General features: G+C 32.9%; 2 pseudogenes; one reads left to right on the forward strand and one right to left on the reverse strand.

Annotated features, from left to right (window-relative positions):
- Positions 1–12,761: 12,761 nt before the first annotated feature.
- Positions 12,762–16,783, reverse strand: LOC149545687 (65-kDa microtubule-associated protein 3-like; annotated as a pseudogene).
- A 2,082-nt stretch (positions 16,784–18,865) lies between these two features.
- On the forward strand, positions 18,866–23,135 carry LOC149545688 (type I inositol polyphosphate 5-phosphatase 4 pseudogene; annotated as a pseudogene).
- Positions 23,136–23,720: the final 585 nt, after the last annotated feature.

Genomic DNA, 23,720 nt, shown 5'->3' on the forward strand with positions numbered 1-23,720 from the left:
GGACCCCTAGGGACATATTAAAATGGTTTATATGAGTCAAAAGGGGCCATAGGATGATCTATGGCCCCTTTCAACACATTCCATGATGGCATACATTGCTAGGGGTCCTAGAACCCCTAGGGACATATTAGAATCATTTATATGGGTCAAAAGGGGCCATAGGATGACCTATGACCCTTTTTGACACATTTTATTACAAAATATGTATATATGGGTCCTAGGACCCCTAGGGACATATTATAATTTTTTATGATCTAATTTAGGATCTATAAATTTATGAATTAATCCCAACAATCAGATATACTTTCCTGATCTAGGTAGTAATTACATGGTATGTATTTTAAATCACTGAAATTATAAGAAAATTTATGCTTTAAACACAATTAATCAACTATGTGTTTAATAACAATAAAAACTTAGAGAATTGAGAGAATAAGAAAGAGAATAAAGAGAAACAAGCAATTTGATACGAAGTTCGTCTAGGTAGGACTAGGTCTCCGGGTCTACTTCTCAATCGAGGGACCACTCTATTAATTTTGCCAAGAAAAAAACTTTGTTACAGAATCCAAGCTTCAAACATTCACAATCTCTTCTATGCACTTGAAAGCACTATACAACACCTCCGTGCTTACAAATTCTCTCACAAGGAAAAACTATTCCTTCCTTTACAAAAACTCTCTCTACAAAAATTCTCCAAGACTATTTTTTTTTCTCAATGACTAATTTCCATCTCAAGAATTACAAAATTTCTCCCTAAGAATTTACAAAAATTCTCTAATACTCATTTTCCTTACAAGAAAGAAATAACCCCCTTTTATACAAGCTTATTTGCCTATTATGGTTGAAACCATAATACTTGACAAATCTCCCATTTTAACACAAAAATCCCTCTATTACAACAAATTCTTACAAAATAATATAGTTACCAAAAATGAATGATCTATAATTTTAATATTATTTGGCTCTCCTTATAAATAGTGTTAGCATTTGCATCCTTAATTATAGGGAAGATATATTTTGAGAGATCTTGCTATTTTATAGGGGTTTATTCATAAGCCTTTAGTAAACGGCATAAGTTTTGATTTTTGTTTTTTCGTAATTTTTTGGCCATTTTGTTAGAAAATATAAACCCACAAAAATAGGGGCACTTGAAAATAGGGAGCTCCTTTGTCTGACATAAAAGTAATTTTGCAATATCTTCCACATTTTATCTTAGATTTTGATGAAATAAACACTGTTGGAAAGCTCTTTAAAAACTCTTCGCAATGATACCAACACTGACCATTTTTCATGACTTTATTTTTTTACCCTTTTTCGAGCCCTTTGATTTGCCTATTTCACCAAACCTTTGACTAATCATAACTACTACATGTGAGATCCTTTTGACCCCATCCAAGTTATGTTGGGTCTAATTTTTTGAGATATTTTGAATGATGTTGAATTTGAGAGATTTTGAGACTCTAAAATTTTTAGGCCATCTAAATCCACTTGGATCATTCCTCCCCACTGAGAAGTTTTTAGACCTCTAATAGTCTATTTTTACATAGAATGAAAGTGAGGGCATGTTCACCTCACTTGTCTAGTATCACCTATAAAAACTCCTAGAATTTTGAATATCTAAACCATCAAATACATTATGAAGAACAACATAGCACTGCTAATACAATCAACCATATATCCACCAGTGTTCATTGTTATATCCATCAAACACATAGTACCAACTAGTAGAAATAGAAGCAACAAAATTGAAATAACTGATGAAATGAAAAAAGTATCAACATTTTGGACCTCTCGTACAAAAACATCATTAGAAAATGAACCTTTCAAATCTTCTTTTACCATCACTAGTTGAAGACTTGATTTTTCTTGCACCTAATCTTCATTAGTTGTGGAAGACATGAGTGTTAGTCTACTTCTTGCATTTACAATCATTTTAAAATGCCCTGTATTTACAATTGATCCTTCATTCTTCATATGATGAGCTCTTATAATGTATTCAATTCCATCCTTAAAGAAATTATACCTATTATGTTCCCTATAGAAGATAGCTTTGCTATCATATAAGTATGGGCTACCCAACAAAATCCCATAGATATCAAGTGGAACCACATCAAATTCAACCTCATCTATGAACTTAGATGTTATTGCAAATCTTAACTTACATTGCTTAGTGACTCGCAATCTACTATCATCGCACACCCAACCTAATAGATAAGGTCTCTTATAACACTTAATTTCCAATCCCAACTATTTAACTACTTCTTTTGAAATCAAATTAAATTGGGACTCGCTATCTATCAATATGTCAATTTTAGTGTTCTTAGAAATCACCCTTATATGAAAAAGTTCACACCTTTTACTATCTTTAGGAACAATATGACTTTTGGAAGTGGAAGCATATGAAACATCAGTGGTAGAATCAACAAAAGTTTTACCTTGCAAACCCATAGCCATTATTGTTGTCTCATCACCAAAATCTGATCCAAGATCCTAAACAACAGGTATAGACTTTTTCTTTCCCTTTTCATCCTTCTTAAACCACTTTGGTTTCAACTCTGGATGCAATTTCCAACACTTTTCTTCTGCATGCCCTTTCTTCTAATAATGTGAACAAGTAGGCTTGTCACCTTCCTCTTTCTTCACCATGGCTACTTTCTTGCCCTTCTTGTGTCCTTTAGGAGGAAAAAATTACTTCTTTGAACTAAAACTTGTCTTTCCTCCACCTGCTTCAATATGAGTTGCTTGAACACATACTTCATCAAAGTTAGAAGGACTAAACATAAATATTGTATGCTTTAAATAAGAATGCATTCCACCTATATACTTTAATAAATTATCTTGCATGTAAAGAGGAATTCCAAGAGTAAGTGCCTTCTTTCTAAACACCTATGTATACTCTTGCATAGACTGCCCTTTACCTTGCCTAAGATTTTGCCAATCCATAATGGCTTGTTTCATATAACCCAAAGGATAAAACTATTTCTTCAAAGAAAAAGTAAATTCATACCAAGATGAAATGATTTTATCGTGTGTAACAAGATCATCTTGGATCTTTGTCTCCCACTAGATTAATGCAGTACCTCCCATCCTAAGAGTAGCTAGCTAGATTTTGGAAGAATCATCCAAAATCTTTTGAACCCTGCAATACACTTCGATCTACTTAATCCAATCATCCAATTTTTCCACATCCAACTTGCCACTATATACAGGCAAATCAAACTTCACATCAAGCTTTAATAAGGGTGTCTTCACAAATTATTTTCTTTTAGAAGAAGTAGATAGAAAAGAAGAAGATGACGAAGAAGATGAAGAAGATGGGGATGAAGGTTCAAGAGGGTCTCTACCACCTCCTACTCCTTTGCCTTTTCCATCTTTTACTGAGGATTTAGCTTCTCCCTTCTTCTTAGCCTTTTCTACCTTTCTCAATTATCATTCATACCTCTCTTGAAGAAGAATGTACACCAAAGCTTTCAACTCCACAAAAGCTCTCTGGAAGGCTTCTGCATCAAACTCAACAATATTTTGTTCAGATGGCATCTTTGATCAAGGAAAAGTCCTTCTTTTCCCAATATCTGGATTGAACTCTGCAAGTTCACCATCTCCTTGTTTTAACTTCAACTTGGTTAACATTCACCACTTGCAATTTCTCTACCAAAACAAGCTCTAATACCAAACTTGATCTTATTTAGGATCTATAAATTTATGACTTAATCCCAACAATCAAATATACTTTCCTGATCCAGGTAGTAATTGCGTGGTATGTATTTTAAACCATTGAAATTACAAGAAAATTTATGCTTTAAACATAACTAATCAACTATGTGTTTAATAACAATAAAAACTTAAAAAATTGAGAGAATAAGAAAAACAATAAAGAGACACAAGCAATTTGATATGAAATTCTTCTGGCTAGGACTACGTCTCTGGGTCTGTTTCTCAATCGAGGGACCACTCTGTTAATTTTGCTAAGAAAAATAATTTGTTGTAGAATTCAAGCTTCAAACATTCACAGTCTCTTCTATGCACTTGAAAGCACTATACAATGCCTTCGTGCTTACAAATTCTCTCACAAGGAAAAACTATTCCTTCCTTTGCAAAAACTCTCTCTACAAAAATTCTCCAAGACTTTTTTTTTCTCAAGAATTACAAAATTTCTCCCCAAGAATTTACAAGAATTATCTAATACTCATTGTCCTTACAAGAGAGAAATAACCCCCTTTTATACAAGCTTATTTTCCTATTATGTTTAAAACCATAATATTTGGCAAATCTCCCATTTTTACACAAAAATCCCTTTGTTACAACAAAGTCTTACAAAATAATATAGTTCCCAAAAATCAATGATCTATAATTTTAATATTATTTGGCTCTCCTTATAAATAGCGCTAGCATTTGCATCCTTAATTATAGGGAAGATATATTTTGAGAGATCTTGCTATTTTATAAGGGTTTATTCATAAGTCTTTAGTAAACGACATATGTTTTGATTTTTGTTTTTTCATTATTTTTTGGCCATTTTGTTAGAAAATATAAACCCACAAAAATAGGGGCACTTGAAAATAGGGAGCTCCTTTTTCCAAGGTAAAAATAATTCTGCAATATCTTCCACATTTTATCTCAGATTTTGATGAAATAAACATAGTTGGAAAGCTCTTAAAAAACTCTTCACAATGAACAATTTTCATGACTTTATTTTTTTTACCTTTTTCTTAGCCCTTTGATTTACCGATTTCACCAAACCTTTGACTGAGCATAACAACTACATGTGAGATCCTTTTGACCCCATCCAAGTTATGTCATGTCTAATTTTTTGAGATCTTTGGAATGATGTTGAATTTGAGAGATTATGAGACTCTAAATTTTTTAGGCCATCTAGATCCACCTAGATAAGTTTATATGGGTTAAAAGGGGTCATAGGATGACCTATGACATCTTTCGACACATTCCATGATGACATGTGTCTCTAGGGGTCCTAGGACCCATAAGGACATATTATAATCATTTATATGGGTTGAAAGGGGCCATAGGATTACCTATGACCCCTCTCCACTCATTTCATCACAAGCTATGTCCTTAGGGGTCCTAGGACCCCCAGGGATGCATTTGGTTGGTTCCAATACATCGAGAGGGGTCATAGTTGAACCTATGACCCCTCTCAATGCATTTTATCACAATGTATATCTCTAGGACCCCTAAGAACCCTAGGGACCCATTGGGAATGCTTCGAAAGGGGTCACTAGGGGCCTTAGGGACATATGTTGTCATGAAATGCGTCTAAACTAGTCATAGGTTAACCTATGACCCATTTTGATTTATTTTATGATAATATTATACTTAATAATAATATGATATTGTATATTATAATATAATTATAATATATTATTAGATTATATAACAATAATAATCATATATGTTACTAGATTATAGATTTAATATTAATAATAACCATATATATTATTATATTTAATAATAGTCATATAATATTACTATATATATTTAATAATAATTATAATCATATATAATAATAATATCAATGTCCACACTTCTCCCAAAAAAATTTCCCTCTAAAACACTCTAAAGATTCCCTCTTAAATTTATTTCTTCGCAAATTTCCCTCCCTCCAAATTTGACATTGGAAAATCTCTCCTCTCAAATTTCCCTCCAAATTTCAATTGAAAAATCTCGGACTTGATCAGATACTCGATTTCAAATTGGAAATCGGACACCTGATTTGAATTTGGGTATCTGATTAGCCTTGGTATTTACCAAGCCTATTCAGTCAACCCAAAAAATGTGTTTGAGAAGGGTTTCACTAACACTCTAACTTTGGGTAGCTATCTGATAATGTTATTTTCATCAAAATGGAATGAAATGAAAAGGGGTTTTTGATAAAATTCTCAAGATTCCATCGATATAATTGCTATCAAATTTTGAGTTCAATAAGTATTTATTAGTTAATTTTTGATGAAGATGATTATAAAGTGCTAATTGACATACTGATTGAAAAATAGCTATAACTTTCAAACTGTAGTGCCTGCCCTCGTTCACATCTTTCTGGACACATTGTTGTTATTATTGTCAGACTATGTTAGACTAGTTTTATGTTGATGGTTAGTAGCATTGTTTTGAGATGATCAGATATTATGTTATGGATTCAGTTGATATATGATGGGATTGTTTAGACTTTACATTTTATGTATGTATGATGATTATTACATTGCTTTCAGTTATTGATGATGATTAGTTAGATGGTTTATTATCACATGTGTTTTCTTATGGATACTTACTCCATACTTGCATGTGTATGGTGTGCGTGTTTGTTATTATGTTTGGCATTTTTGATGTGGTTAAGGAAGGGAGTCGTAGTCACCTGCTAGTCAGGCTCTACACGATGCACCACTTCCTGCCATTGCCTATTTAGCTTAGCATTATATATATATATATATATATATTGTATGTACATGCATGGTTTTTATGTAGATTGTAGGTACCGAGTATCGACTTCCCTAAATTGCTAGGATGAGCGTACCTTATTACATTATCTCAATGATAAGAGAAGGGAGATAAATTCTCGAGTCCAAATCCCAAACCCTTAAAACCATTGTCCTAGAGAGATAGGACAAGTATCTAGATATTTTACCTTTCGAATGTGTCAGATGAGATAATTCATGATTTTTAACCCTTTAGACTGATTTTGTATGGATTGTTCTATGATGGGTTTTCATATTTTATCTTGGAGGTCTATGGTGAATTTTCTATTAATTAAGTCTTAAATAAATAGATTTAATTAATAATTTAATTTTTTGGGGAAAAATTAATATAATATCATGACCTTTAGATATTTTGATTTTAATTGATTAAAAGGGAAATTAATTGAGAAAAAGAATTAAATAAAAGAAATTAGAAATTAAATTTAATAATAATAATAATAATAATAATAAAGTAATAAATAAATAATAATTATAAAAGTAATAAAAGATTTAAAATAAAAGTTATAAGCTTGCCTAAGAGTAAACGCACCTCTTGATTGCACATATGTCAACAACACAGGAGTTAGCGTACTAACGAAGCACATGGTGTCTACAACCTTGTGACTCATCTAGAAGGTTGGAAAAGTTTCATGCTTAGTTGGTGACACCTTCTGGTTGTTTCTAGAGACATTCTAGGTGCTTCCTGAGAGTTCTTTATATTCAGGCATTCCTAGAGGCTTAGGGAGAGCATTTGGAGTGTGTTTGGAGGACCCGAGAACGTGGGAGAAGGAAGGAGCTTGCTCTGCAATTTTTGAGGAGAAGCGAATTAGCATCAGAATCCAAGTAGACTCTTGTGATTTTACCTATGTTATTTTTGCTTCTCGTACTTCCTATCTTCTTCATGTCTTCTGAATACTCTCTGAGTATTCTATGTGTGAATGTTCCAATTATTTTAATCTTGTCATGGATATTTAATTCTTATATGAGAAAACCCCTCATGCGTAGATCCAATGAAATTATGGAACTAGGGTTAAAATTTATAGTCAAATCTATTAGAGGATTAATGGGTAAATTTAGAGAATAAATGTGTTATAGGAAAAATTCTTAAAATTGGAAGCCTTTAAAAATTATGTATATGTTCTCTGTAGAAATATACATGTTTATATATTTCAGATCTGCATACATATATATATACACACACATTTATATATATATATATATATATACATATATATGTTAATGCTGTAATATAAAACTCTGCATGTATATATATACATATATACATATATACATTTAAATATATATACATACACACACACACACACACACACACACACACACACACACACACACACACACACACACACACACACACACACACACACACACACACACACACACACACACACACACACACACACACACACACACACACACACGTATATTGACAAATCAAATGTTTTATCGTAGTGTGAAACTTTATAAGAAATCGAATCACGATTCATGTATGAGGAAAGCATTTTAAAAATGCTATAAAAAAAAAGTATATAATAAAATAGAGGGAGGGGCAAATTTACCCACCCCCGACCCTACTTGCATCATAAGTAATGGCCGACGATCGCCATATCGCTATCGCACGTATTGCAACTACTGTCGCAAGCCCTGCGATAGGGTATCAGCCGCACGACCCTTTTATATATAATGACAGCGAGTCACATAAGTGACAGTCGCGGTGAATGTTTTAAAATTTGATTTCATTTTTATAAAAACGTATATGTTATGATATGTACAACGATTATTAATCACTTGTACACTAGGTCACATGCCATTTTGTAAGTTGGAAAAATTCAAATTTGTTTTATGTTTTTAATAAATGTGAATCGATTTATTTTACATTTCAATTTTTTATAAAGTTTATAGAATGTTATATTGTGTGTGTGTATATATATATATATATATATATATATGTATAAGTATATATGTATATATGTTATTAATAATAAGTAATTATTATAAAATAATTTGAATTAATGGATCATTCTTTAAAAAGATAAATGATTTAAAAATATGAACAATAACTTATCAATTATTATTAAAATGGAGAGATATTAATAATTAACTTAATTAAACTTAGTTTAATTAAGGTTAATCATTAGAATGTATTATATATCAAAGTTTTGAATTATGCAATTATTTTGCTGATAACATTGGGTTCATTAGAATTGCTAATTGATTATTGGAATTTGATAGGGGTCATTTTCAAACAATGTTTATATAAACAAAAATATTATTAAATCAATTAGAAAATTGAGTCTAATGGTTTTGGAGAGAAAATTTTATCCATCAAACAATACATGGGTTAGGAAAACGTACAAAATATTTTTCCCCACTCAATATCTAAATTAGAAAACGAAAACTGAGACCTCCACACTCTATTCAGTTATGTAATTTTAAACAAACCAAAACATGTGCTTGCATTATGTTTGCTTTATGCTTTTTGTTTTGGGTTTTTGGTTGACTAGTGTTGACTAGTTATAGGATGTCTACCAAAGGCTCAAGGGTTATGATTGTGATTTCATGATGATGTCTTTTGATTCTGATCTTTATAAACCCAAACACGGTTATGTGATGGTGTGCTCTATGAAATGTTGTATTTATTGATTGTTATTGCTTTTCAGTCTTCTTGAGTGAAGCTGAGTTATGTGTATCTAAGACACTTGACTTAACCATTTTTGGGTCATCGATCAATTATACTTGGGTTACTTTCCAGTCATTTGATGGAATTGAATTGTTATCTGATTTTGATGATGTCAAGTTGTGACATGTTTTGACTCAACCATTTTGGAGTCTTCGATCAGTATTATTTTGAGATGCATTTTGGTTCACTAGTACATTTGAGACCATTTTTCGACCATTATTGGTCAAAATTTTGACCCAATTTTTGACCAAACTTCGACCAACTTCGACCGACCCATTGGTTGGAATTTTTCCGATCAAAATTTTGACCATCCTTCTAGTTGGTTGAAATTTTGACCAATACGTTGGTCAAAATTTTGACCAATATGTTGGTCGGAAAACTTCCATAGCCATGGTGCAAGTTTTGCCATGAATTGGTCAAAATTTTGACCAATGAAGGTAGAAAATTTTGACCAATAAAGGTAGAAATTTCAACCAAAGAAGGGAAAAAATTTGACCAATAAAGGTAGAAATTTCGACCAATGAAGGTCAAAAAATTTTGACCAATGAAGGTCAAAAATTTTGACCAATGAAGGTAGAAATTTCAACTAATAAAGGTAGAAATTTCTACCAACAGGTAGGTGTAAATTTTTTTTTAGGCATTCTATAAAACAGTCACATGCCTTGCATATGATATGACATTTTGCATGCATCCTGCACTCTCTCATCTGACTGATGATGGATTACGAAGAGTGATTTGAAACCATGATGCTAAAAACACACACAATCAAATCCAAGACGAACTTGCATTACAAATGGATTGTGGAAATTTGATATTGTTAATTTTTTATGCATGTCTACTAGGAAAAATATATATTTAAGTTGTGATTGTCCTGGTAGACATGCATGCAATTTTACCAATATCAGATTTCCACAATCCATTTGTAGTGCAAGTTCATTTTGGATTTGACTGTGTGTTTTTTAGCATCATGGTTTCAGATCACTCTATGTAATCCATCATTAGTTGGATGAGAGAGAGTGCAGGATGCATGCAAAATGTCATATCATACGGAAGGCAGGTGAACTATTTTATAGAATGCTTGAAAAAAATGACAGTAACTAATATGAAAAATATATAATTAGTTATATGATTGAGACAAATCATGTACTAGTGAGTTGGTCAAAACTTTGACCAGATAAATTTTGACCAATGGGTTGGTCAAATTTGGTCAAAAATTGGGTCGAAAATTTGATCAATGAAGGTCAAAAAATGAACCCAAATGCACTAGTGCAAGTATGCTCGCCAAGTTGACTCTTTGAGTTCGGTCATCAAGTCACCCCACCAAAGTGCCTCATCAAGGTCAGTCTTTAGATCTACTCATCGAGCTTTCTCACTAAGTCAGCTCGCCATGTCATGTCTCTAAGTGGCCTCGCTAAGTCGGCTCGCCAACTTGCCCCACCAAGTTGCCACTTTAAGCCCACTCACCATGTTAGATCATTAGGCCGACTCCCCAAGTCAGCTCGCCAAGCTAACAATTGAAGTATGCTCACCAAGTCGACTCTCTAAGTTCGCTCACCAAGTCTGCCCCCTAGGCCAACTCTCCAGGTCAGCTCACCAAGTCTACTATTCAAGTATGTACGCCAGGTCGGCTTGCCAAGCCAGCCCACCAAGTCATGTCACCAAGTCGATTGTTCAAGTATGCTCACAAAGTTGACTCTTTAAGTTCTCTCATCAAGTCACCCCACCAAAGCACCTCATCAAGGTCAGTCTTTAAGTCCACTCACCAAGTCAGCTTGCCAAGTCACCGCACCAAGTTGACTCACCTCTCACCTCACCAAGTGGACTTGCTAAGTCGGCTCACCAACTTGCCCCATGAAGTTGACTATTCAAGTATGCTCTCCAAGTTGACTCGTTGAGTTCAGTCATCAAGTCACCCCACCAAAGTGCCTCATCAAGGTCAATCTTTAGGTCTGCTCATCGAGCTTGCTCATCAAGTCAGCTCGCCATGTCATGTCTCTAAGTGGCCTCGCTAAGTCAGCTCGCTAACTTGCCCCACCAAGTTGCCACTTTAAGCCCACTCACCATGTTAGATCGCTAGGCCAGCTCCCCAAGTTAGCTCGCCAAGCTAACAATTGAAGTACACTCACCAAGTCGACTCTCTAAGTTTGCTCACCAAGTTCGCCCCCTAGGCCAACTCTCCAGGTCAGCTCACCAAGTCACCCCCACCCAGTCACCTCAATAAGTTGACTCATTAAGTCAGCTCACCAAGTCTACTTATTATATTTTGTATCTCACAATGATCACTCTGTAAGAGAGCATATTGCCTTTGGCACCCATTCAGTGTAGGCATATAAAGTCTACCATCAGAAATGACATCATCTTTGAGTATATTTATATTGTCATATCAGATAACTTATCACAATATTTAGAGCATAAATATAAAGTTATATCAGATATGGCCTGCATATTTGCAAATTCTTACTTGTATATCAGACACAACGAACAATACAAGGTACTGAGAATTTCCTCAGCCATTGCATGTAATTTCCTATATATCAGAAATAGCAAATATATATCATCTTGATTGTTATGAAATCATAATTATTTTGATCTAAACCATACTGTATATGCATTTGGAATTAAGAATCATTCAAATATTACTTTAATACAAGAAACTATTTCTATATTCATTGAATTGTGAAGAATTCAAGTAGTATCTCGTAATCAGAAACATAAGGAAATTACAACCACCAAATTATGTGACTAAAAAGTGAGTCTGTAGAGTCTGCGGTTGCTCATTTTACTATAGACAACATTTTCCTATAAAGCTTTACCCCAGTCAGGAATTGATACTCCAATGACACATACTCACAACCACTAGTTTTCTGTCCACCAGGGTCCGTGCCAATATTTGAAGGTTGCATATGATGCATGACTACTACTAGGATTTTCTCCACAAAAAGAAATTCATGTTGTCATAAAATCTATTGTCTAGTAACATCCTAGCAAATCTTGTGCCTCTAAAAATCTAATGATGTCTGTATATGTCAGATCCCAATTGTGACGGTCGCAAATAACACATTACATATCTTCCTAGAATGTTCTTGATAGGAAGAGATCCCTTGTTTTAAAATAAGACAAATCAGAGTCAATCCATTTAAAAGTCAGATATACAAATATAGGTGGCACACAGTCTATTAGAAACTTAAGCTTCCACTCTACTTACCAAACATGAGAGTCACAATTGTTGTTCTGGTTATCACCCATCACAAAAACATAGCCATGAGGCGCATGCTGCAAATGGATATAACATGAAATGTAGAGATTTTAGTTAACTTGTTTATTGATCATGTAATCAATGAATAACAAAAGGATATGTGATGTGTGAAACCTCTATCCTTATGGAACACATTCACACAATCAGCTAGGTTGGATTTTTAATCAGTTCAATGTTTGGTTTGATATGAAATTTCAAAGTCTGGAAGGAATTACTCTGGTAAGAAGCAAAATTCTAATTCGCTTGAGAACATCCACAATCAGAATCAGAACCACAAGGTTCTAGTGATGAATCTTTTGGTCCATCCAAGCTATATGGTGAAAAACTTGTATAGATGTCATAGATAAGCAACAACATCCACTGCAATGTCATAGATGTCTGAGTAAACAATAGTTGATCCTGGCAGTGAGCTCTCCAAGTTGGAGAGAGTAGGTGCCCAGTTTCTGTTGAAGTAGAGTGATGCATCATTTATTCTTACATTGCATGGCCTCCCTGCCATAGCAAGAAATGTTCTATTTTAAGGTGAACATCCCAAGATCAACAGCCCTGCTACTATGAACTTTCTGGCTCCAGCATTGTACAGATCCTAGCACGGTTACTGTTAACATTTCCTATATTGAAGAAATAACTAACACCCCAATCAGCATTCCTTGCAGCCAAGTAGTAAAGCGCATTTCTTACAATACTCGAAGCATGCTTTTCCCCAACAACGGTTGTTATTTGAGATGTATATTCCCTAAAATACTGTACTTTCTTCCACAATGATTGTTTAACAATACCTACACCAATCAACAAACACCAAAGAACCAGCAAATTCAGAGCCAGATGTTACAAACACATTGTAGAGCTAAGTCTTATATGACAAAGCATTATCTACAAAATTTGTGTTGGGTTCGTTTAACAGAATTTGGAAAGACTTTAGCAAGAATATGATAAGGACCAGACTTTTGCAAGAATGGGACCAAACTTTGGGCTTGCCAATGAAGAATTTGATAACATAGTACTCAACGAAAAATCCCTGCAAAATATATTCTTTCAAAAGAAATTTTGACTAGAAAGGCACCTGATAAGATGAAGGTTCAAGACAAAATTTTGTAGGAAGATTAGAGTGAAAGACACCACTTTCAAGACATTCAACATGGCCTACAATATATGTTTCACTTTCAAGTAGATGCCCATTGTAAAACTTTTCTAGTTCAGATTGATGCTTGTTGGAACAAATGATGTTTTCCTTGAATGCCTACAAAGGTTCATACATTAATAAAAATCCAACAATAATACATGCATGTATCATATCCCTGTTGGATTCATGCATAACATTACATAAAAGCACCGTACTATTGTAAATATAGAATTGACTATTTGTTATATTGTATACCTTGTTATAATCCTCCAGCCATACCTCCTCTTCACATGCAAATATCCATTTTTCAACTTTCTCAAGGATTTCCTTCCTACTAAATGCCTCTTCTTTAGTCAAAGCAATCTGTTCTTCAACAGTTTCAAGAAGTACTGATGGATCAACCAACCCTGAAAACATTAAGAGATGAAACCAAAATCACATCAGTTGCCTGAGTGAAAATAGATATCTTTGGTTATATTCTAACATAAGAAGCAAAACAAGAAGTGCCAAAAATTTACCAAAATCCAGGGAGGCAATTGCTTCATCCATAGCAATATTACTTTCTAAAAAAAGATGAGTTCTTCTACAAATTTCTTCCAACTCTGTTCGCTTCTTTAGAACAAGTTCTTTTATCTTGCTTCCTTTCAGCTCCTCTAGCCTTGCAACCTCTACTTCAACCTGCAGAATCATAATCATATTACATATACAAAAAGAAAAAGTGAGCTTACATGCACAAGAATGACATCAATATCTGCAAACATCAGATTGGATATAGGTCAGCCTGCATACATTTTCAATGAATTCCTCTGACAAAGAATTGGGAGAGAAAATTTCATGCTCTGAAGCTACAATATTACAAGTAACACTTTGGAACATCAGTTGCTCTTCAACAGGTGTGTCCATTAAATTCCAGAGTTCAAGCATAGTAGTAGCCAAATCTTGAAGTTGTAAACATCCGCAGTAGAAGAGTTTTAGCATTGACACAGATCACAAAACACACAACTTGCACAAAACAATACAACAAAATAACATAAGTTGTGCAATTAAAACAAATGCCCTATAAAAGAACTTACCTTTTTCATTCTATTTCTTTTTTCTTCTCGCAATCTATGAATTGTCATTGCTAGTCTTTCAATAGTATCATCACTAATGCTCTTTGCCTATTCTGACTCATCCAAGCTTGGATGCACTTCTTTCACAGTGTATGAGAAATCTATGCCAAGGATCGAGCATAATTCATGAAGGGTATTACAATTCTCAATTACTTTGAACAAGCGATTATTCTGGGGTAAAAACAATAGAGAATGAGAACAAGGAAATGTGGAACAGAGACAATGAATGTAATAAAGGTGTCAAGACACATTAAATGAAATGATGTGGTAATCAAGAGGAAGTTTAGGGTAAATTAAGACAAAGCACACGTAGGTTGACATATACAGTTTAAGAAATGGTATTTTGACACATCTTATGTTACTGGCCATCAAAATTCATCAAATGTTAGCAAAAAATAAATAAAAAACAATCAGTCTAGCGTATGAAAAAAAGCCCCTCATAAATGAAAAATAGACATCAATGACAACTACCTCATAATATGTTTTCAAGCCAGAATCAGATAAGAATAACTGGGGTCACATATTAGAACTTTATATGCAATCTAGAGAATAAATATTTTAAAAGGATCTCTACATATAAAACAAGACTTCAAAGATTCAGTAAGATGGGAGAGTGAAGAAAACATTAAAAGCCCCTCATAAATGAAAAATAGACATCAATGACAACTACCTCATAATATGTTTTCAAGCTAGAATCAGATTAGAATAACTGGGGTCACATATTAGAATTTTATATGCAATCTAGAGAATAAATATTTTAAAAGGATCTCTACATATAAAACAAGACTTCAAACATTTAGTAAGATGGGAGAGTGAACAAAGCATTAAGATTAAAGCAACGTGTCGCTGAAAAGTAGTGTATTGTGAATTAATAGTAGGAAAAACTAATTGAACTGTAGTGATTACAATTGATCTCAAGAGTAATAATATTACCCCATACTTGCAAACAATAATTCTATATTGCAGATTGGCCATTGGACTGAAGAAAGTTTGAATCCCTTAAAATCGCCGACATAACATAACAAAGCCTAGATGTTTGAGCAAAATATGAAATGAACCAGTCATAAAATTCTTACCTTCTCCTCTTGAAGTGCTTTGAGTTGACTCTGGTATTCTTCAAGCTTTCTTACAGATAAATCACTATAGTCTACACTAATAGCAGAAGGATTGAGCTGCATATATCCAGTAATTTCATTTGAAATCCTTTGAATTTGTGTCTTAACATCCACAATCTGCTTAATCTAGTCTTCCTTTCTCCGTTGCATTTCTTCCAAGTGTGGAGCAATAGCTTTGAGTTGTTCCTTCAAGCTGCCTGGCTTTCTTTCTCCCTACATAATCAAAGTGTGTGCACATGTTCCGCTTCAAAATTTTGACATAAAAGGTAATGATACAAATCATAAATTCCATTAAGCCAGAGTGATCTGCAGAGTCTCTCATAATGTGTTTATGAGAATGTTAATCTATAATAATTAAGTAAGAAACATTTTACTGAATCTTATAGCGAGTTATTACTGAACCTGCTTGAGCAAAGGGTGATCTTCAAGTGCTGAAATTATGGAAGCAAGCTCTGATTCATAATCTGCTATCATCTAATGAAGCTGACCCCTCGATTGGTTCGCTTGATCCACTTTGTGTGTGTATACCTCCAAAAACTCTTGTTCGAGATGAAGCAACATTTTATCTCTTTCATCATTTGGTTCCCCTATTTCATCCCATATCAACTAAAATCAACCAACTGCTAGTTAATATTTCACCCAAATCTCTTTTAGGCTATTAAAACATTATTATTCATAAGCTTCATTATGTTATCATCATCACAGATATCATTAATACCCAACAAAATAAACCCGTGTAAATCTGCAAATTCTTTTATCAGAAACATATTTCGGTTGAAAGGAAATAGACTCAAAAAGTTAAAAGAAATTCAGCAAGGCCGACAGACTTTAAGATACAATTCCCAGTGGGAAAACCAGCATGAATTCAACTAAAATAAGCACACAATTTATCCATTTTGTCAACAAAAAGAAAGAATCTCATATAAAACAATTTTACCTGCAGCTCGTATAGAAGAGAACAACAAGTTGTTTCCAAATGGTATAGCTGATCCTGTTGCATGCTTGACATTTTGAATACACTACTAGGTGATTCCAAACTATTCTATATCCACCAACAATAGTAGCTTTATTAGATCAGGAATTTATGTAAAATAGATTTAAACATTTGTAAAATATGAAACCCTACTTAATTTGATTTCCATGAAAAGATGCTTATTGTCAGGCCCAGACTTTCGAGTTTGGAAAAGATAAATTCTTGGTAATATTAATTTGCTGCCAAATACTTGCATATTTCTGATTCGTTGTCTATAGCTTAAAACATGAATACATCTACTAAAAAAAATACAAATCACTCAACAAATTTGAATTTGGTAGAAGAGTGATCAACAACATAGTGAATTGAGTCTATAGGTTTGTGGCATTGACGACACTTGCTAGTTTGAGAAGAGATTCAAAAGGAGGCTTGGTTGAGGATGCATTTCAACAGCAAGCAAGAGCGAAGACATGATGCATGCATCACTCTGATGAAAAGACTGGCAAGGAATAACATGCAAACATATGCTTATTTTATAAACTTCAATGAAATCTATTTTCTCCTGATTAGATCAAAAGACTGCAAGACATCACTCAAGGCATTCGCATCATGATCTTAGCCAAATTACAGGAAGTCATTGTAATCAAATTACTTTCTTTCAATATAATGGGAGGAATCTCCTTTCATAGCAATTCACCAAAAACAAAAAACTCAAAACATGTAGAAAACAAAAAGTAGAGAATGCCATTTAAAGAATTTTTTCAGTGTGTTGAAGAAAGCTGGTAGGCAATACGGTACAGAACTAGATTAAACATATACCCACCATTTTAATCTCAAACAAGACATCCACTGAATTGTTATCCTATCATAAAACAAAATCAAGATTCATGAAACTACCAATTTAAAAGGTTCATAGTGCATTCTATCCATTAAGAAAAGTGCAACTTGAGATAAAATTGTTTGAAAAGTAACCTTCCAGAACACATGTAAAATGAAACGTACACTTTCTGCCAAGTTTGGATCAGGGATGTTCTACTTCTAGATGAAGAGGTTCTACAAGTCTAAAATAAAACTACAGCTCCAAAATCAATGACAATTTTTCTGTTTATAGTGTTACTGATGCCACAAACATAGGAAATATACATAAGAATATGCCCACTATTTAGAAACATCAAGACAATAAGACACAAGATCTTGAAGGGAAAAGAAGAGGAGGTTCATAGAATTAAAATTACAATTAACGAAAAAAATCATTTTGGCATATATGGGAAAAAGGAAAACTCGCACAGTCTAAGCCAAGGATAAATTCCATTTTAATTTCAGGCTAGGCATAAAATACATTCACCAAGCACAAATGATTAAATAATATCTAGAGCAAGTCTTGATCTATTTCTCTAAATTTAAGCTCCTTCTGAACATAATATAGAAACTCTAACAAAAAGCTATTTAACTATTAGAAGTTACAGTGTTTTGATAGATAGAACTAGAAACTTCAGGCCCTGGCTACCTTGTCGTAGATAACTGTCATGCTTGACCCAAGAAAAACAATCTAGGTGGCATGCAAATTTAGCATAGCATTCACCTTGAATTTTATCACAATGGAAGCCAAGTTCCTGCAGTCAACCAACAATAATATCAGAATGATACAATATCTTCACATAATGCAAACAACTTTAGGATAATGATTTACTGGAGATGAAAACTTATAAACATCCAAACACAAATTAACAAATCACTTTGATAGGGTCCAGGTGAGAAATTGCAAAACTTTCTCCTATTTGAAAACATAAATTAAACTTGAATTTTAAACTATATTAGTTTTCATGAATAAGGGGACTAGGTAAACAACATTAGAGTGCCAATCTCAAATAACAATCAACTAGAAATGATATAGGAAGAGTTGTTCCTAGAGCAAGAGAATAAAATAAATCAAAAGAGAGAAATATACATACAACATTTTAAGTTTTAATTTTAATTTTAATTCTATCCAAACATACAAAAAATTAATTCTAAAGCTCACACAAGTCTCAGCTAAATTTTTTTTTTGTAAAATAGACTTAATTAATGGGGTCATGAGACAGAAGCCTAAGAAGCATCAATGCATTCCGACCTGGACAAATGAGGTAAGAAAAGAGTAAAACATTCTAACCATAATTGCAAAACTTATTTAGTACTCACAAGCCAGATTGCTATGCGAGTTGTTATTAAATTCATGGTGATTTTTCCCTATAAAACTGATTTGGCAGTAGGGAAAAACACAATTTTTGTGCTAATACTTGTCCAAATCCACATTAAAACCTTTTTCTGCCTATAGTTTTTAAGAAAAACACTATTTTTCACTTCATTTCCAAACACAATTGGCAACTTAGTGTAATTAATCTTTCATATTTTACTTCATTTATTAATTTAAGTTATCTTGGCCATGTATTTCATATTTTATATTTCAGTATGTCAGCAACAAAGGGTTTTTTATCAACAAAAGTATGAATAATATTTTGTCACATGCTTTTCCTAAGGTCAAATGGGATAAGTAATGGAATATACTTCTTTATACATAAGAACATAACAAACACTAATCTATTAAATAAAAAAATATCAACTTTCATGAATTTAAGATATTAAAATCTCAATTCTTATAATTTCAATTTCAATACATTGCTTACTTACAAATAATTTGTTTATTTTTAAATACTTTATAGAGATTATTAACTCCATTCAAAGTAAGAGATGCTTCTAACATGCACCATCCAATTTCAAATTTTATATTGGGCAGCCATTATTCTTCCCATAAAATATAATTTCTATCAACTTTTAGTAGTTACTAAATTTGAATATAAAATCAAATGTCAATATGATACTTCCACATGTCAATTTCTAAGCTAAAACATGATTTCATAACATTTTCCCCACTCAACCTATTGCTCAAACTTTTAGATCTTAAACTATAAGAAATCCATGAAAAGAGAAGCTCGATGTAACCATGTGTTTAGTTCAAATCATACTTTAAAATACAGAATAATTTTTATAAATTGCAGGCCATGTAAACCTTGACATTCCAACTAATAAGTCAAAATCATTCTTCTCCATTGACAGAGCTTTCTATGTCTGGTCTTTTGGTTGGTTGTCAAAATAGTAGTTCTCCATTCTTATTTACAAATATATTTCTTCTTAGTTGTGACGTCAGCCCATAGCTAAGCAGAATCTCTGTAAATAAGAAAAATGTTTCCATCCATTCTCTTCTATCTATATAAAAGAGTGGTAGGGTTGCTAAACTCTCAAGACCCACATTTCTGGCTACATCATCATTCTATTCAACTTGTCTCTACCAATGGATGAAAAGAAGAATAAGGCATGTTTCACCGAAACACTCTTTTAACATTACCATATACATTGATCGACCCATATTTTGTAGACAATGAAGTTAATTAAATGATCTTGCTTGGTTTTTTGTGTGTGTAGTATTCATGGCTGAAGTTGGTTGCCAAGAAATGGCTAAATATAAAGTCAAAATCTGAAAAGTTTCAAGCTGATGGATTTATTGAAGGTAATCCCATTCTCACAAGGAAGAATGTGCACCTAATTTTTATAACTGTGGTTTAGTTTGTCCTTGTTTTGGATGTTCATGGTTGTATTGCACTATTGCTTTTACTTTTGAAAACTTTCTAGCTTGCTTCAATGAAATGTAGTTCATCCTAAGATATTTCAAATTTCTCAAGGAGACCTCTAATACTACAGATCAGTGCTCTTAAAAAAAGTTAATTTTTCTAGTATAAGGTCAAATATTTTGGTGCTCAAATCAATGTTTTGAAAACAATGATAAGTTGGGTGTTAATTTGATAACTTACCAAAATACATCAACTCATTGGGAACCACTCTTTCCTCTCTTTGCATTGCTGCCAATTGTTATTAGATTTTCTAATGAGGGGAGGTCTATTTAGTGGCCAAGTAGAATTCAAGTTTTCAAGGTTTCATAATTGATACAAATAAAAATGATAAGTTGGTATAATTAGATTTTGTATTAATCAACATTTTGAATCAGGTTCCATGATCCTATTTGTATATCTGAATTAGCACAGCTGTAATTCTTACTACTTTTCTTGAACATGATAGAAAATTTGGTGACTAGACCTACATATGACACACCAGAAAGACATGAGCCATATATGTCTTAGGATACAAATGTGCAAGATCTAAGGTATATCACTCATTAAAGTGGATTCAGATAAATTCAGTTGAGATTTGATAAGCTGTTACTTTTTTGCCACTGCCTATAAAATCTTTTCTTCTAAAACACTGAGCTATCAATCTAACCCATGTTGCATTACAAGAAAAATATGACTTCAATTTGTTTTTTTGGGGTTGCAACCCTTCAATTTATTTTTAGGCCAGGGGTTGCAACACTACACAGGCACAGTCATATTTTTAAATAAATTGAAGTCTAGTGTGCATTTGAGGTCTAAAAATAAATAGCTTTCATTTTACTTTTTTCAGTTTGATTACTCCAACATGCCAGTTAGTCAATTTTATTGCATGCTAACCATCAACAACTAACAATAAACAAATCAAATACAAACTTCACAAGCATAGATAGCAGCTACCAAAAGACTGAATTTCTTGGATAAAAACCTGAGTCAGACTAATCAAAAGCTTGGTGTCTGAACAAAAAATATATCATGAATGAAGTGTATATTGAAAAATGTTGGCAATAGGAGCTATATTAAATGTAATTAGCTTGCTATCAATCAGTTTCAATTAGGAACAACAGCTTTCTCCTAAATAATATTCTGTTGCATTTTTTCTACTGTTCATTTTTATAGTTTAAAAAATAACTACTTAAACTTAGAAAATTATAGATTGCACTGGCAAAACTAAGTTCTCAATCTCAAAATCTGAACCTTTTTCCCAAAAACTTGGAATCTGAGCATTCAATATACTGATAGAGCAACTAATAAATTATGAAATTCCATGAACCTTAAGCAGTGTCTTCCATAATGGGAATCTTAGTCACATAAAGCCATCAGTTTGTGGATAAAAAGGAAAAAGCTAAAAGTCATGGTAATACTCTTAAAAAATGATAGAAACATCACTGATTAAGGCTTCACAATCCCTGAATCCCATATTTTACAAAACCTCTCTTTCAAAAGTAAAGGATCCATTTAATTGCATTTAGTTACTACGTCATATACATACATAACTAAAACTTTCAAAAGATACTCATTTTAACATTTAATTATTAGTCTATTTATGCTTAATGCATTTGTTATCAAAATTAATTATTTTTATATAACTTATAATTTATATATAATGAATATATTTATATAATTAAAAATCAACTAACTAATTGTTCTCTCCAAACCACTAAAAGTGAAAGATATTCATCGAACATCAAAAAAGAAGTCTTCCCATGACCTTTCCATTTATTGATATTGATATTATCTCCTCTCAGAGAAGATGTTATATTCTTTAGTTTTAACCCCTTTTTTTTGGATATCTCAATTGTTTTTACAGGTTTCAGGAAATTGTGCCATTAAATGCTGGAAACATATTGGGTATAGAAGACAATGGTCCTGCTGCAAAATGGTTAGCCCTTATTCACCATACATTGAACAAAGATAGAAATCAAAGCATCAATCTTACATTTTGTAGAAAGGATGGGTCAATATCTTCAGAGGATCAAATTTACAGTTTTCATTCTGATTTTGAGGGTTCTCAAGGGCATAATAATTTTGCTCCATCTCGGTCACTTTCATCAAAAGATGAAAGTTCATTCAGTGGGAGAGATTCACCATATTCTCTTTACCGTAGCCCAATCTCATACAATTCTTCATCAGAAAGATCCTCATCCAACTTGGGTGATATGAATTACAACTTTAATTCAAGTGGGCCAAATTATTGCTTTGTAGCTAGCAAACAGATGGTTGGCATTTTTCTGTGTGTTTGGGTGCGTAGTGATCTGAGAAAACATGCCAGAGATATAAAACTTTCTTGTGTTGGTTGTGGGCTAATGGGCTACCTTGGAAACAAGGTATAATTAGAAAACTTGTTTCATGTTTTCCACACTATTCAAATGAACTATTATTGTAGGGAATAGTTCATTTCAAGATTTTAAAAGTTGTTCAATATTCTTGTATCTAAGATTACTCATACTCCAGAAGAATACCTATTTAACAGATATTTTACTTGTTTACAGGGCTATGTTTCGATCAGCATGCTATTTAATCAGACAAGCTTCTGCTTTGTTTGTAGTCATTTGACATCAGGAGAGAAAGAAGGTGATGATATATTGAGGAATTTTGATGTGAGGGAGATAATGAAGAAGACCCACTTTCGCCAAACAAACAAGATTCTCTCACAGAAAACCCCAGAGAGAATTTTGGAGCATGAGTAGGTTTTAATATTGTATCCTTATACTCCCAAATAGATATTGAATAACTCGATACCATTAAATTTGTAAAGAAAAAGAAAATGAGAAAACTTCATATGAGATCTTACAATTATCTATAATAATTTATGACAAAGGTTTAGGTAATATGTTGTCTGTCTGATTTGGTTCTATATTTTCTTTCCTTTTGTAGTCAAATTATTTGGCTTGGAGATTTGATTTATCCTCTTGCACTCCATTATTCTGACAATAAACAACTCATGGGAGAAAACAACTGGGAAACTCTATTCGAAAAAGATCAGGTAGATACATAATCTATGACATTGGATTGAAATGCCAGGGTTTGGATTAATTTTATGACCCAAATCATAACAAAATCATTCTTAATGAATAATTCTATTGAAAATTCATAGATGTGCTAAGATTTTATTGAAACTTTATTTCAAAAATCTTTTTCTCTGCATATTCAGTGGGATCTGAATATCCAAGGGCATGCAGTAAGGTGTCTTAGACTTGGCTCCTACTCATGGCCATGATGGATTTGATTAGAGGTAACTCTTTCGAACCCAAACTATGGTCTTCGAGCACCAA

Source organism: Cupressus sempervirens, chromosome 7 (genome assembly GCF_028749045.1).
Source record: "Cupressus sempervirens isolate cs-2001-9-10 chromosome 7, ASM2874904v1, whole genome shotgun sequence".
NCBI classification, from domain to species: Eukaryota; Viridiplantae; Streptophyta; class Pinopsida; order Cupressales; family Cupressaceae; genus Cupressus; species Cupressus sempervirens.